The sequence below is a fragment of the Pristiophorus japonicus genome, chromosome 14, assembly GCF_044704955.1.
Source record: "Pristiophorus japonicus isolate sPriJap1 chromosome 14, sPriJap1.hap1, whole genome shotgun sequence".
NCBI classification, from domain to species: Eukaryota; Metazoa; Chordata; class Chondrichthyes; family Pristiophoridae; genus Pristiophorus; species Pristiophorus japonicus.
The window spans coordinates 129,641,543-129,658,878 of NC_091990.1; the positions used below are offsets into that span (position 1 = coordinate 129,641,543).

Below are 17,336 nucleotides of genomic sequence, written 5' to 3' on the forward strand. Positions count from 1 at the left end.
CCGGATATAAAAGGGGTCAGAGGGTCTAGTAAGGAGGAGGAACTGAGGGAAATCTTTATTAGTCGGGAAATTGTGTTGGGGAAATTGGTGGGATTGAAGGCCGATAAATCCCCAGGGCTTGATGGACTGCATCCCAGAGTACTTAAGGAGGTGGCCTTGGAAATAGCGGATGCATTGACAGTCATTTTCCAACATTCCATTGACTCTGGATCAGTTCCTATCGAGTGGAGGGTAGCCAATGTAACCCCACTTTTTAAAAAAGGAGGGGAAGAGAAAACACGGAATTATAGACCGGTCAGCCTGACCTCAGTAGTGGGTAAAATGATGGAATCAATTATTAAGGATGTCATAGCAGTGCATTTGGAAAGAGGTGACATGATAGGTCCAAGTCAGCATGGATTTGTGAAAGGGAAATCATGCTTGACAAATCTTCTGGAATTTTTTGAGGATGTTTCCAGTAGAGTGGATAAGGGAGAACCAGTTGATGTGGTATATTTGGACTTTCAGAAGGCGTTCGACAAGGTCCCACACAAGAGGTTGATGTGCAAAGTTAGAGCACATGGGATTGGGGGTAGTGTACTGACATGGATTGAGAACTGGTTGTCAGACAGGAAGCAAAGAGTAGGAGTAAATGGGTACTTTTCAGAATGGCAGGCAGTGACTAGTGGGGTACCGCAAGGTTCTGTGCTGGGGCCCCAGCTGTTTACACTGTACATTAATGATTTAGATGAGGGGATTAAATGTAGTATCTCCAAATTTGCGGATGACACTAAGTTGGGTGGCAGTGTGAGCTGCGAGGAGGATGCTGTGAGGCTGCAGAGCGACTTGGATAGGTTAGGTGAGTGGGCAAATGCATGGCAGATGAAGTATAATGTGGATAAATGTGAGGTTATCCACTTTGGTGGTAAAAACAGAGAGACAGACTATTATCTGAATGGTGACAGATTAGGAAAAGGGGAGGTGCAAAGAGACCTGGGTGTCATGGTACATCAGTCATTGAAGGTTGGCATGCAGGTGCAGCAGGCGGTTAAGAAAGCAAATGGCATGTTGGCCTTCATAGCAAGGGGATTTGAGTACAGGGGCAGGGAGGTGTTGCTACAGTTGTACAGGGCATTCGTGAGGCCACACCTGGAGTATTGTGTACAGTTTTGGTCTCCTAACCTGAGGAAGGACATTCTTGCTATTGAGGGAGTGCAGCGAAGGTTCACCAGACTGATTCCCGGGATGGCGGGACTGACCTATCAAGAAAGACTGGATCAACTGGGCTTGTATTCACTGGAGTTCAGAAGAATGAGAGGGGACCTCATAGAAACATATAAAATTCTGACAGGGTTAGACAGGTTAGATGCAGGAAGAATGTTCCCAATGTTGGGGAAGTCCAGAACCAGGGGTCACAGTCTAAGGATAAGGGGTAAGCCATTTAGGACCGAGATGCGGAGGAACTTCTTCACCCAGAGAGTGGTGAACCTGTGGAATTCTCTACCACAGAAAGTTGTTGAGGCCAATTCACTAAATATATTCAAAAAGGAGTTAGATGAGGTCCTTACTGCTAGGGGGATCAAGGGGTATGGCGAGAAAGCAGGAATGGGGTACTGAAGTTGAATGTTCAGCCATGAACTCATTGAATGGCGGTGCAGGCTAGAAGGGCCGAATGGCCTACTCCTGCACCTATTTTCTATGTTTCTATGTTAATGTGCATGGGCTGTGAACAACTCTTGTTTTCTATTTATATCCTAAGAAATGGAGCTCGAAATTCCATTTTTGGTCGTAGCGGTATTTTTCCACCAAAAATACTGCTTTGACTCCACTATGATTTCGAGGCCTAACATTCGGTAAAAAATGCGCCCAGCAGTAAAAATCGGCGTTGGTGCATGAGGATTCATGGTGCAAACAGCAAATTTTCTGCACCTTTTCTCCGAGGCCGATACCGCTGCGAGTTAGGGAGGGGGGGAAAACACCAAAAAACATATTCGAAAAAAAAATAAAAATAAAATAAAAACATTCACAAGACCCTTTTCTATCAAATCGCTGCAAAAGAATTAAAAAATAAAAACTTTCACTTAACTTTTTTTGCAGGTCTTCATACCTACCGCTGTTCCAAGGGTTACAACGCAGGTCTTTCTCTGGCTTTTTTTTGGGTCCTATCTATGGGTGCGCTACAAGCCAAATATTGGGCGAAAGCGCTTTTTCCAGTCTTGCATGCTGGCGGTCCGCTCCCCAGCCGCCAGCGCAAGATTTCAGGGAATTTCCCGCCGCACCGTTTTACGCCAAATATCGCCGAAAAACCAGGCACAAGCTTGGGGAATTTCCAGCCCATGGTATTTATGAACTACAGAGTGAAACTGCTTTCAGGGTCATTTACAGAATTTCATCAAGACAGTTTAAAAAAAAAAGCAACAATTTAAACGACTTTAAAATCTCACCTTTGGAAATAAGGGAAAGGTCGATTCTAAAGTTGCTGAAGATAAAACAGCTTCAAGCAAAACAAAACCAATACTAAAGTATAGTAGTTTCTTTTTAGAAGAAATCTAACTACCATACTAATGAGGATAGCAAAGATTCAGTTTTCATTTTTGTTTTTGTTTTAAATATAATCATCTCATTTGCACTTCTTACTTAAGATTTTTGATGTGTGGAAACCATTACCAAGTCCCAATCTAACCCTTCACTCCAGTTCATATTATTAGATCATTGCAATTGGCATCTTAGCACTGGACAAGAGGCTTCTTCATGCAGTTAAAATGAGAGTCGGGTCCTGATGACATCATTGGAACCTGATTTGGCTATTTAAAGGAGGACCCTACTGGCTTCCAGCAGGTCTTCCACTTGCCTTCTCAAATGAGCAGATTAAGATCTGAACCTACAGGAAGGCGGCAGGACAACTGCTGGTAAGTTCCACAGGCCATTTTAACTGCTCGCTCGCTCTATGACTCTACTGAACATGGCATCTTAAACGTTTTTGGCTCCTAAAATGAACTCGTACATTTGTACCTATGTACTTGTTAAACTTTCAATTCAATATTTCACATATTAAATGGAAGTATGTTTGGCTATGATTTTTACATGTAATTGAAGGATCAAAAACATATAAGTTTAAATATGGGCAATACAACCTAGTGTGTGACTGCAACCAGAAGTATCTTCACAAGTGGTCTAACCTGATAGCTCATGAGAGGAAGTCTCAGGAATCAGAAGCACATTTGAGAATATTTAGATCATACTCTTTGCTTTGTTTTACTATGTACCAGAATGTGGCAATACAATTTTTGCCAAAGGCAAAACATTTCTGATAAAGTGTCATTGTGAAGTTATCAACCATCCTTTCATTGTGGAGCATCAGTTAGGAACCCGGACCTTGCAGAGAGAAGATTAACAGAAGAACATAAGAAATAGGAGCAGGAGTAGGCCATATGGCCCCTCGAGCCTGCTCCGCCATTTAATACGATCATGGCTGATCCGATCATGGACTCAGGTCCACTTCCCTGTCCACTCCCCATAACCCCTTATTCCCTTATCGGTTAAGAAACTGTAAGAAAGATCAAGGAGGAATTGCTGCAGAAACAGCAATACTTTGAAGTCAATGTTCAGGCCACAACCTCAGATACACTGGATATAGAGCCAGAAAATTATACCGTATTCTTTTCAGGCTGCACGGACCGAGGAAAATCGACTATGCAGTCGAAGGGTAGTGGAAATGCATTATACATTCACATGCACGGATTTGTATGTGTTGAGTTTTTTTATATTGAAGAGAATGGATGTGATTGCAGTAAATATTTAATTCCATAATGGACCTTCTTACAGATAATCGACTTGCTTCTCCATTATCTCCAAGATTTGAGAGCATGAAGATATTTTCCACACTTTATTGATGAATGTGATATAAGATTAAGTATTCCATTTTTGTTGATACAAGTAATTCACCCAAGATATATTCTCAAACTGGTAAAGTCTGTGAAATAAATAAGGGTCTGTCTACTTTTCTAGATTCTTTTTAAAAGCAACAAAGTTCATCCATTCCGTGTCTAAAAAATTCCAAAGTCGTTCTGTCAGTAATCCTAACGCATTCCTCAATTTAAATCAAAATTCCCCTCTGAGTCACTGAATCCTGTGTCAAAACCTTCTCTAACCTTGAAGAGAGGTGGTTAATTTGCTCAGTATGAGAGTAACAGCGAAGTATTAATCTTACTTCAAAGTCAAATTCCGATGTTCGGCTAAATGACTCCATTCTAACAATCTTCTGCGTTACACAAACAAAAACAACAGAAAGCTTGTGTTTTCACTAAAAATGATTCAAGATGTGGTATTATCCCTTTAAAATGCACCCCACAATGATTTGCTGTCTATAATTTGCAGATATGCAGGCTTTTGCCAACACCACCACCCCCCCATCTTAAAACAAAATCACATCCTGTCAATTGAGTTTCCAACTCAAAAGTTTACCTTATAGTTCCTGCAATGAACATACCATATAAACCCTCACATTATGGTTGATGTAATTAGGTCACCTATAAGATATGATAACTCAGAAAAAACAGATTAAATAAGGCAAATGATTTCCATATTCTGGTCCTTATAAATAAAATGTATAAAAGGAGCAAATTACACACCCTACTCCTGATCCTCTGTCACTCTGTAGTTTCCCCCACTCTCTAAACTCATCACTTTTCACCTTCTGCTCTCTCAATTCCATCCCCACCCAACTCCTGGTCACCTTCCCTGGTTCCCATTCTTGCCACCATTATTAAAGGTTCCCTTTGCTCAGGCCCAACCATCATGACTACTCTCTCGTTAAAAAACCCACAATCAATCTGTCGTCTCCAACTATCGTCCAATCTCGAAATTCCCCTTCGTCTCCAAGGTCCTTAAACTTATCATTGCCTCCCAGTCTGTGCTCATTCCTGCCACAATTTCCTGTTCGAATCCCTACAGTCCAGCGGTCGTCCTTGTCACAGCACCTTGGTCAAAGTCATAAATGACATACTATGTAAGTCCAACTATGATGCAATATACTTTCTTGTACTCCTCGGTCTCTGCAAGGCGTTTGACATGGTCCATCACAGCATCATCTTCTATTGCACATCCTCTGTTGTCCAAGTCTGTGGGATTGCCATTGTGTGAATCCACTTCTGCCTGTCTCCAGCAATTACTTCTTTTCTGCCACGGCACAGTCACCCCTCAAGGAATTATGCTTTATCCCGCACCCCTCCCTCTACATGCTGCCCCTCAAAGACATCATCTAACGCCACATGGTCAGTATTTATATGTTCTTCTTAGGCGGTCCCTCGGAGTCGAGGATGACTTTCTTCTGCACTAAAAATGAATTCTCAGGTGACTGATGAGTCCAATAAGGGACCTACAGTCTGCCACAGGTGGGGCAGACAGTGGTTGAAGAGGGGGCTGGGTAGGGTGCTTGGGTTGTCGTGCGCTCCTTCCGCTTGGCTTTCACTTGCCCCCGGCAAAGAGACTCGAGGTGTTCGGCGCCTTCCCGGATGCTTCTCCTCCACTTTGAGCAGTCTTGGGCCAGGGATTCGCAGGTGTCGGTGGGGATGTTGCACTTTTTCAAGAAGGCTTTGAGGGTATCCTTGAAGCGTTTCCTCTGCCCACCTGGGGTTCTCTTGCTTGTGTCGGAGCTGAGTAGAGCGCTTGTTTTGGGAGTCTCGTATCGGGCATGTGAACGATATAGCCCATCCATTGAAGCTGATCGAGCGTGGTCAATGCTTCGATGCTGGGGATGTTGGCCTGAGTAAGAACACTAACATTGATGCACCTATCCTGCCAATGGATTTGCAGGATAAGAACCTAAGAAATAGGAACAGGAGTAGGCCATTTGACCCCTCGAGCCTGCTTCACCATTTAATAAGATCATGGCTGATCTGATCATGAACTCAGCTCAACTTCCCTGCCCGCTCCCCATAACCTTTTATTCCCTCAATCGCTCAAAAATCTGTCTATCTCCACCTTAAATATATTCAATGATCCAGCCTCCACAGCTCTCTGGGGCAGAGAATTCCACAGATTTACAACCCTCTGAGAGAAGAAATTCCTCCTCGTCTCAGTTTTAAATGGGCGGCCCCTTATTCTGAGACTATGCCCTCTAGTTTTAGTTTCCCCCATGAGTGGAAATATCCTCTCTGCATCCACCTTGTCGAGCCCCCTCATTATCTTATATGTTTCGATAAGATCACCTCTAATTCTTCTGAACTCCAATGAGCATAGGCCCAACCTACTCAACCTATCTTCATAAGTCAAACCCCTCATCTCCAACATCAACCTAGTGAACCTTCTCTGAACAGCTTCCAATGCAAGTATATCCTTCCTTAAATACAGAGACCAAAACTGTATGCAGTACTCAAGGTGTGGCCTCACCAATACCCTGTACAGTTGTTGACGAGATTCAACACCGCCTCCGGTGTGCCAGTGCAGCCCTCGGCCACCTGAGGAAAAGAGTGTTTGAAGATCAGGCCCTCAAATCTGCCATCAAGCTCATGGTCTACAGGGCTGTTGTAATGCCCGCCCTCCTGTATGGCTCAGGGACATGGACCATGTCCAGTAGACACCTCAAGTCGCTGGAGAAATACCACCAATGATATCTCTGCAAGGTCCTACAAATCCCCTGGGAGGACAGACACACCAACGTTAGTGTCCTCGACCAGGCCAACATCTCCAGCATTGAAGCACTGACCACACTTGATCAGCTCCGCTGGGCAGGCCACATCGTTCGCATGCCAGACACGAGACTCCCAAAGCAAGCGCTCTACTCGGAACTCCTTCACGGCAAATGAGCCAAAGGTGGGCAGAGGAAACATTAAAAGGACACCCTCAAAGCCTCCCTGATAAAGTGCAATATCCCCACTGACACCGGGGAGTCCCTGGCCAAAGACCGCCCTAAGTGGAGGAAGTGCATCCGGGAAGGTGCTGAGCACCTCGAGTCTCATTGCCGAGATCATGCAGAAACCAAGCACAGGCAGCGGAAAGAGCGTGCGGCAAACCTGTCCCACCCACCCCTTCCCTCAACGACTATCTGTCCTACCTGTGACGGGGACTATGGTTCTCACATTGGACTGTTCAGCCACCTAAGGACTCATTTGTAGAGTGGAAGCAAGTCTTCCTCGATTCCGAGGGACTGCCTATGGTGATGATGTACAGTTGTAGCAGGACTTTCCTACTTTTATACTCCATCCCCTTTGCAATAAAGGCCAACATTCCATTTGCCTTCCTGATTACTTGCTGTACCTGCATACTAACTTTTTGTGTTTCATGCACAAGGACCCCCAGGTCCCTCTGCACTGTAGCACTTTGCAATTTTTCTCCATTTAAATTATAATTGGCTTTTTTATTTTCTTGCGGAGGCGTTGGTGGTACTTCTGCAGTGTTTGAGGTGCCTGCTGTACATGGTCCATGTTTCTGAAACACATGGTATCACTACTGCTCTGTAGACCATGAGCTTGGTGTCGGGTTTGAGGTCCTGGTCTTTAAACACTCTCTTCCTCAGACGACCCAAGGCTGCACTGGCATACTGGAGGCGGTGTTGGACTTTATCATCGACGTCTGCCCTTGTTGATAGTATGCTCTCGAAGTATGGAAAATGGTCTACGTTGTCCAAGGCTTCGTCGTGGATTTTGATAATCAGGGGGCAGTAGTGTGTGGCGGGGCAGGTTGGTAGAGGACCTTTGTCTTACAGATGTTTAGTGTAAGGCCCATGCTCTCGTACGCTTCGGTGAAGGTGTTGACGATGGTTTGGAGTTCGACCTCTGAGTGCGTGCAGTCGCAAGCGTCATCTGCGTACTGTAATTCAATGACAGAGGTTGGGACCACCTTGGATCTGGACTGGAGGTGGCGGAGGTTGAACGGTTTCCCATTTGTTCTGTAGATTAGCTCCACTCCGGCGGGGAGCTTACTGAGGGCGAGATGGAGCTTTGCAGCAAGGAAGATCGAGAAGAGCGTTGGTGCAATGACACAGCCTTGTTTGACCCCGGTCCATAAGTGAATTGGGTCTGTGGTGGATCCATTGGTCAGGATCACGGCTTGCATGTCATCGTGAAGCAGGCGCAGGATGGTGGCAAACTTTTGGGGGCTGCTGAATTTGAGGAGGACGCTCCATAATCCCTCACAGTTGACTTATAACATCATCATCGGCAGTCCCTCAAAGCGAGAATGATTTGCTTCCACGCCAAAAGTGAATGAGTTCACAGGTGTTTCAATGAAGGACCTAATATTCCAGATCCCAAACTACATCTTGGAAGGTGGAAGATGCCTGTGCTTGGATTTTTTTAACATGTGGTGGCCGTTGCACACCAGCCACCACATAGGCTTGACAGAGCTCAGTCTTGGTCCAGTGGCAAGGATTACCCAAGACGACTGGAGACTAACTCTGCTGCACGGACGGAGCGCGCACACATATAGCAGTGTGGGCTGGTCCGTGTTGCCTCTGGGCCCTCGCCTTTTCTGGGCCCCAGACTCATGCCTCTCCTGGGCCCCGGTCACTTCCTTCTACAAACTCTTGCCGCTCCTTTGCCCCTCCTGCTGTGCTTGCCCGCACTGCAAACAGCGACCTGACTTCGCAGCCGTCGCCCTCCTGCTGTCGCATGCTGCTCCCTCTGATGGCCCCGGCCTGCTGATGGTCTTGCTCGCCAGGACCGCGCTGATTTCCGGGCCAGGCCGAGCCGCCGCACGCTGCTCCCTCTAATGCAGCCTTTCAATCACAGTAAAAGTCCAAACCGCCCTTTCTTGCTCGCTGGTCCTTCCTCAGCGGTTCGACTCCACGGCCCCATGCTTGACGGAAGCATGCGAAATCCAGGTTGAAGTTCGTCGGTTTGGAGAAGCGAGGCTTCGCTCTCGGTCCATATCCTCGAGGGGTGGGCAAACGTGCTTTCCCGTAGGATGCGAGAGAACAAAGCATGATTTAAATGCATGCTTACAAAATCCAACTCTATTTCTTCATTACTTCCTTTCACCCCAATGACCACTGTGTTGTTAGACTGCCTGTTTAGCATTAAATTTCCGCCAACTGAACATCACCCCGCCATTAACTCTGTTCCCTCGCCTCTTTTTTCATCCTATCTATGGCATTTTCTTGGATATAAATAGGAAATATTAATACCGTGGCGCCCTGTTTGACTCAGAGCTGAGCTTCAAATCCACATCTTCAAACCAGGGTAGATAAGGGAGAACCAGTGGATGTAGTGTATTTAGATTTTCAGAAAGCATTTGATAAGGTGCCACAGAGAGGTATTACACAAAATTAGGGCTCATGGGATTCAGGGGTCCTCCATTTAGGACTGAGATGAAGAGAAATTTCTTCACTCAAAGGGTTGTGAATCTTTGGAATTATCTACCCCAAAGAACTGTGGATGCTCAGTCATTGAATATCTTCAAGACTGATAGATTTTTGGATATTAAGGGAATCAAGGGATATAGGGATAGTGCGGGAAGGTGGAGTTGAGGTAGAAGATCAGCCATGATCTTAGTGAATGGCAGAGCAGGCTTGAAGAACCGAATGGCCAACTCCTGCTGCTTTTTCTTATGTTTTTATCTTATCGATTGCCTGCACAACATTGCCCATCTCTGCAATTGCCTCATCTCCATTGCTACCAAAATGCTTACTCAGACTTTCTCTTTCGCCAATGCTCTCCCTGCTGGCCTCCAAGCCTCACCCTTCATAAACTACAATTTATCCCGCTTACACATATGTCCAGCCCTAAGTCACTACCAACCCCTTACACTGGTTCCATATCGTGCAATATACTGAATTTAAATTCCTCTCAAAGGAATGAGACCACCTTGTAGCCTTATATCCACTCCAGTTCTACGACTCTGGCCTTCCTTGCATCACCCGGCTCTTTGACCCACCATTGGTGGTAAAGTATTTAGCCACCTTTGGAACTCCATCTCTAACCCCCTTTGTGCTTCACTCTCTACCTTTAAAATCCTTCTTAAAATATATCTTTTTGAACACACTTTCAATCACGGTACAGTAGCACAGTGGTTATGTCACTGGACTTGTAATCCAGAGGCCTGGACTAATGATTTGGAGACATGAGCTTAAATCCCACCATGGCAACTAGGGAATTTAAATTCAGTTAATAAATAAATCTGGAATAAAAAGCTAGCATCAGTAATGGTGACCATGAAACTACAGGATTGTCATAAAAAAACCCATCTGGTTCACTAATGTCCTTTAGGGAAGGAAATCTGCCATCCTTACCTCGTCTAGCCTACATGTAATCCCAGATCCACAGCAGTGTGGTTGACTCTTAACTGTCCCCTGAAATGGTGGCTAATCACCACCTTCTCGAGGGCAATTAGGGATGGGCAATAAATGCTGGTCTTGCCAGCGACACCCACATCCCATGAACGAATAAATAAAAAGAAAAACTCTCCCATCATGGCACCAATCCTATTTTGCTCTCCATAAAGCACCTTGGAACATTTTCAATGTTGAAGGTGCTATAGAAATTTTACTGTTTAATGAATCTTTCAGCATCTATTCATGATAGCATTGGCATGAGCATTATACAGTCCTTGTGAAGATAAAGTCTTGACTCTACCGTGAGGATATCCCCAAAGTGTAGTGTCACACCACCATTGTGCTGAAAGAGACAAACTAAGGATGGAACTAGCAGCCCAAAACTGGGCATCCATCAGGCTAAATCATGCTTCAGCAACAGCAGAATTGTTTATTACGACAATGTGGAACTCATGGACTGGCACATTCTTCAGTCACTATTAAGCCAGTGTGCCTTGGTATAATGCAGAATGTAGAAGTGTGTACCAAGCTTACCTTAGAATGAAGTACAAACCTAGTAAAGCTATCGTACTAGGCTACATGGATGCTAAACCTCAAAAGCAGCAGGCTATTGACAGAGCTAAGTGTTGTCCCACAAATAACAGATCAGAGCAAAGCTCAATAGCTTGATCAAATTCAGTCAAGAAGAGTGGTGGACAGACAATTCATTGGGGGAGGAGGCGACTTCACAAACATTCCCATCCTCAACCATAGTGGAGACAACCACGTGAGAGCAAGAAGAAGGGCTGAAATGTTTGCAAGTGTCTTCAGCTAAAAGACTGGCTGATACAACTCGGCTTCCTTCTGAGGTCCCCATTATCATGGGTACCAATGTCTAACCAATATGCTTCACTGCATGTGGCATTAAGAACAGCTAAGTGCACTGACGACAGAAGAGACTATAGCCCCTGTCAATATCCAGGTTGAAATACTTAAGACCTGTGCAACAGAGCTAGCCATTCCCATAGCCAGGTTACGACTAGATTAAGAAAAATTCAACTAATGATAATGGGTCAAATTCTGCGAACACTTCAAAGTCAAAACAGCTTGAATATACAATCAAGGCTGCCCTGGAAACATAATAAATTAAAACATAACATTACCTTTTAAGTGCGGGTACATAACCGTTCTGCAGCAGAGCACTGCATTTCTGAACGTTGTGGTCACAAAATGAAGAGTGTCTGTTGACCAGCAAATTGCTTTCCTTCAGTGGCTCAAATAGCAACCTCGAACACATCTCCCATGATCTGTTGGGTTTTATTTCCACAACTCATCAAATAACAGATGTCCACCACAATAATACAAAGCTGCATATTGTAGCAACATTTCAGATTTATTCAGACATTCCTGAAGAAGAGCACCATCTCTCCAGTATCTTAGATGAAAGATATCATAAGCCTTGTGGAGCAGTTGCTTGACATTCTGCAGGAGTGCCATGATAATAGGGAGGCCAGCTTATCTTGCAGCAGCTTGAATTGCTCAGGCAGTGTTCTCCAACTTACCCATCATGTTGGGTCATCACTCTCATTTAAAGAGCCCAAGGAACCTTGTACACCAAAATTCACAAAGGCATTCAGACTGTTTGTAAGATCATCACACTGTTGTAGTGACCAGTGATACTAGAAAAACATAAGTAAAATGGGCTTTATACTTGCTGTAGCTGCTCATCTGCTCTGCCCATGTAAGAAGCATGTACAATTGAGTAAGTTTGGCCAGCTCAGAGTTACTCCAGTTCTTCTTAGGCCAGCGTATGTGGCCTCTGTAGAAAAACCTTCTGGTGAATTAAGGAAATTGGCACAGGTAAGCAGCAGATGCCCGGACAGCAGCAGCAAACGAGGTAAGAGAGTGTGGGAGAGAGAGAGCGGGTGGTGGGAGCCTTTCAGGTATAGTTAGATTAGGAGGGAGGAGGTCATTCGGCCTGGGATAGGTGCAGGGAGCGGGACCAGGAGGCCATTCGGCCAGGGATAGGTGCGAAGACCGGGAGGCCATTCGGCCAGGGTTAGGTGTGGGAACCGGGAGGGAGAAGGCCATTCGGCCAGGGATCGGTGTGGGGACCGGGAGGCCATTCGGCCAGGGATAGGTGTGTGAACCGGGAGGAGGCCATTCGGCCAGGGATAGGTGCGGGGACCGGCATGGGACCGGGGTGGGGGGGGGGGGGGACTTTAATAATTTAATGGAGGTAAATTGCTGCAATGTTTAATGTGCTTGTGCTTGGGAAGTTGGTGCAGAACAGGGCTCCATCCCAAAAACTAAATGACTGGCTAGACGGCGCCAAAATGAAAAGATCAAACGGGGAAGCTTGGAAGATTTAATTTTGGCGTACTTGGACTCCAAAAAAACAGGCGTAACTCTTCAAGTACACCAAAAAACAGCTTTGGGGAAAATTGAGTTCTAAAACGTTTTGGTTTATTTTTCTATTCAGACTGAAATTCTAGGAACCACATAAATCCCATGCAAGGATTTACGTTTCTGAAATTAACCCATTCCGTACTTAAAATACATAAAGGGTGAGTGTTTAGCATCAGCCGCTATTGAATCCTCAAGTTTCAGGATGTACCATTAATTGTGCAGTATAGTGCAGAGGAGGAAATGGAGTCAGCACAGAGGGAAAAGGTGGTACAAGCCATGTGGTAGAGCTAGTTCAGGCAGCATGTGTACTATAACAGAATAAGCTTCCCGGGTATGGCAGAGGATCAATGCATGAAGAGGGTCCGGATCATCGAAGAGGTTGTGACTGAGGTGCAACACCTGGTTCATGAAGACTTGCAATGATGTTCGACTCTCTGCTAGACACTACCAATGGCAGTGAAAGTCATCAATGCCCTTAACTCATAAGCCACAGGGACCATCTAGGCACCCAATGGGGACATCACATGAATCAGCCATTTTGTTTGTTTGGACATCTGATGCTTTCTTCACTGCACAACAAAAAAAACAGACTGCAAGATACATTAAAAATGAATTCATCTTATTGCAGTCCTTGTGCTGCATATGTTTAAAGTGTTTTGCTGGCGCATTTATCCCTTGTATGTTATGAACGTCTTTGACTTGGTTATACATATAACCAAAGTACTCACTAATTGAGGAAGTACTGACCAGCAAAATTGCAGGGAACACAGAAAAGGCTTGGTATCTGTATCTGTGACTAATTTTGATGGAGCTGGATCATTGCTAGGGTTTAATTTTACTAGAGATGCCCTAGACTTATTGCTTTCAGAGCAGCGGCCACTGTCCTTTGTCCAAGCCTGCATGCTTACACAAAACTGCTGCTCATGTGACTGTTTATCAGCTGTTTTGGGGCTATACTACAAGCATGGCACTGCTGGAGAGCATCTCCGCACATGCACAATGATGTGTTCAAGCATAGATCAGTGGATATATGTAAGATTTCAGATTCCCTCTCTAATTATTGCCTGTAACAACTCTCAAAGCAAGGATACCGTGTTCAGGGTTTGGACCCCTGGTACCAATGTCCTTGTGGGGGGGGGGGGGGGGGGGGCGGTAAGAGAGAGCAGTGGGGGTGATTTAAGCCTGAAAAGGAGCAAAAGTTGTACATGGGGGAGAAGTTAAGAATTATATTGAAGCGTTCAAGTTATCTAAAATAGGAAACAAGAGGAATATGGAAAGTTTTGGGGAGATAAGAAAGAGGTTAATAACAATAATAGGGAGCAGAATTAGAGAAATCTGGAAGGAAAAATGGTGCTGAGTATGAAAGGATCAGGGTTGGACTGTTTAAATGTGAATGTATAAAACATTAGAAATGAATTAAATTTGGGAATCAGGAATTACTTATTAGAATTAAGGGACACAATGTTGTAGCCTTGACAGAAACTTGGCTTGAACCAAGGAGAGAGTATGAACTGAATATTCCTGTCTATAAAATGAAAGAGAGGAAAAAAATGAGGAGCGAGATATGGCCTCATTAACTATGAACATCACTGCTGCTTTTATTAATAGCAGTGCTCAGATAAGAGGCTGTCTAGGTTGAGATTTAAAGAAAGTGATTTGGTATCATGTTGGGAGAACATTATAGACCACTGAATAGTAAGAAAGAAATTTAACATGAGATTTTTAGGCAATGTAGAGAGATTTATAGTCATGAGAGAAATATAATAAGGGGAAACTTTAACTATGCTAATGTGGACTACGAAAAGATAAACGTTTGCGGTCAAAATGGAGAGGGGTTCTACAATACATCCAGGTCTGTTTCCTAGATCAGTATGTTGCATCTCCAATAAGGAAGGATGCAGTGCTGCATCTGATTCTGGGTAACAAAGCTAGTTCGGTATGTGACCTGATGAACACTTGGAAAAGAGTGACCATAACCTAATTAGTTTTTTGTGGATATCGAATTATGGGGTATGGCAAACTTTGAGGAAGAGTGCAGAAGATTACAGGACACAGACAGGTTAGTGGAGTAAGCAGATTGGTGGTCAATGCAGTCCAATATAGGGAATATGCTGTGGCATATTTGGGGAAAAAGTAACAAAAGGAAGTTTAACCCAAATGGTAAGATTCTTACAGTGGAGGAACATGGAGAAGAAACAGAGAGATCTTGAGGTGTAGGTACGCAAATTTTTAGGTGATAGTGCAGGTAGAAAAGGCCTTAAAAAAGACAATTCAACTTGTTGGTAATCTGTTCCACAATTCTATCACCCTCTTACTAATGATTTTGTGCCTAATTTCCTATTTTCTTTTGGCACCCATCATTTTAAACTGTGTATCCTAGTCCTTAAAGCCGACAGAAGAACCTTCCTGGGCCCGAATTCTCCATACCCAAGTCTTTCCTGATATCCAGAGAGTAAAACTCCAGGGTAGACATGGGCGATATTGAGGCTTTGGAAAAGGTTTATAGGAGGGCTACAGGAATGATTCCTGGTTTAACATACTTCAGCTACCCAGGCAGGTTTAAGGAGCTGGGTCTATAAACTTTAGAGAAGCCTAGACTCAGGGTGATTTGTTTAAGTTCTATGAAATAATAAAGGGACCAGATTGTGTACACGCTAACAAATTATTTCAGTTTGCTATGTTGGGGAGGACCAGGGGTCATGCATACAAATTACACAAATGAAGAAATAGGTTAGATGTTAGGCAGTTTCCCAGAGAATAGTAGACTTGTGGAACAAAGTTGCTGGCTTGTGCGGTGACTGCTAATTTACTGTGTACTTTCAGGAGAGAAAACTGGTGTGGAGATTGCAAACAAAAGTTAGGTACCAACTAATACAAGTCATGGTCAATGTAGTCTCGTGGACTAGTTTTGATCACCGAGGTAGATTGCAAAGGAATTTTCCAGATTTTTTTTCTCTCTATTTAACTGTGGATTTTTGATCTAGTTTTTAATCTCTCCCACATGGCACCTAGGGGAGCAGGGAGTTTCTTAACCTGGTGCATAAGGCATCACAACTGTATGGGACAAGCTAGATGGACCAACTGGTCTTTTCCTGTCTGAGATTTTTGTATGTTCGTATAATTCAACTCTCTCTATTCAGGAGTCAGCCTTGTAGCGCTCCTCTGGACTACCTCCAATAAATTCCATAGGGCCGATTTTAACTCTGCCTGTCTGGCAGGAATAGGGTGGGCAGGTGGCTAAAATGGCAGTTGCAAGTTTGCCAATGCGCTTCTATCCGCTGACAGTGACTGTCAAAGTCACCATAGCAGTTAACTGCTTCACCACAAGCTCCTTCCAGTCTGCTTCAGCTGCTGGATAGACCTAGACTTAAATTGTCAACTCTCAAAGTATCATACACAATAAATTACCGTTAGCCGCAAAAACCTATGTCTGCAAATGTGTCAGCTATTTTGCACACAGCAATCAATTGAGTAACTAGTTATTTTGTTTTGGTGTTTTTGGTACTCTAGCAGTATCCCTGTGCACACTAGGGGGGCTCTCATTTTTAGCTGTCAACCTTCATCTGAGCTCTTTGTACTTGGTAAATGTTTGCATCCCAAAAGGGAGAGAGTGTACACTCCATAATGGGCGAATAGAAACCCGACAGGTATGCAGATTGCAAGGTAGCTTGAATTAGAGCTTCTTAAATATGTTGATGAGTTTCCGTGTGTATCAGGCATTCAGCTGACAAAGAAAAAAAAACCTTGTAAACTAAAAGGAAAACTATCCTTTCTTAAAAAAATATTATTTATTACTATACATTTTATGTAGCAATATGATCAACATTAGTAATTTACAAAAACATTGTTATACTTGCGAAATATACTCATTCCGAATGTTCCAGCGCAGGTACAAAACTCAATGATGTACCTTTTACATTTGAACAATAGTGTTCTGTCTCTTCAAGTTATTTAAAAGAGAGATAGAATGAAAATATATGCAGAATGAATGGTAAATGTTAAGCAACTGTAAAGTACAAAAATAACTATGCAATTTAGAAACTTTCAAACGTGAAACACCTAATACGCAAAATTAAATAAAAATTTTGCAAAATAAAATCTAGAGTACAGACATCCTTTTAATTATGGCAAAATAAATTTGGCTTGATTTCCTTTGAACAAAGCTGTTATTAATCAGTGGTTTCTGCAGATTCTTTCTCTGCTTCTCTTTTCCCTTGCTTTTTTCTCAAATCCCTATATTTTTTTGAATCTGGAAGGGTACGATAGTTTCTTTTCCATGGCCACCACACTGGCCACTTCCCCATAGAGGGAAGAGAAGGACACTTACAGAGAAGCAAAATAGGTGATGTTAGTTTGCCTTTTTACCCTTTGTGGCATTCTTGACACCAGTGAGGGTCTTCCACTTAAGCAGAACTGCAGAGAACGAACAAAATTAACTACAGCTGGGGCCAACAAACTCAGTGTTGGGCATTCCAGTCGTTTGAATTTGAAACTGTTTCTGAAGCTAGTAATATAACTATTGGGTCTGAAGAATTTGCTTTGCAAAAATGTGGATAGACTTTTCCTCCACATAACTAAATTAACACAAAAACCTCCATGTAATCCATTTTCTGTAATGATTGGCAATGAGTGAATTGGTTGCAGTTTACTTCATATTTATAATGTTTTTATGTCAAATACTATTAATTATCCTATGTTA

General features: G+C 43.7%; 1 protein-coding gene across 1 annotated transcript in view; it reads right to left on the reverse strand.

Moving 5' to 3' along the window:
- Nucleotides 1-17,336, reverse strand: part of sbf2 (SET binding factor 2) — a 715,543-nt gene that overhangs the window by 160,997 nt on the left and 537,210 nt on the right. The window lies entirely within an intron of this gene.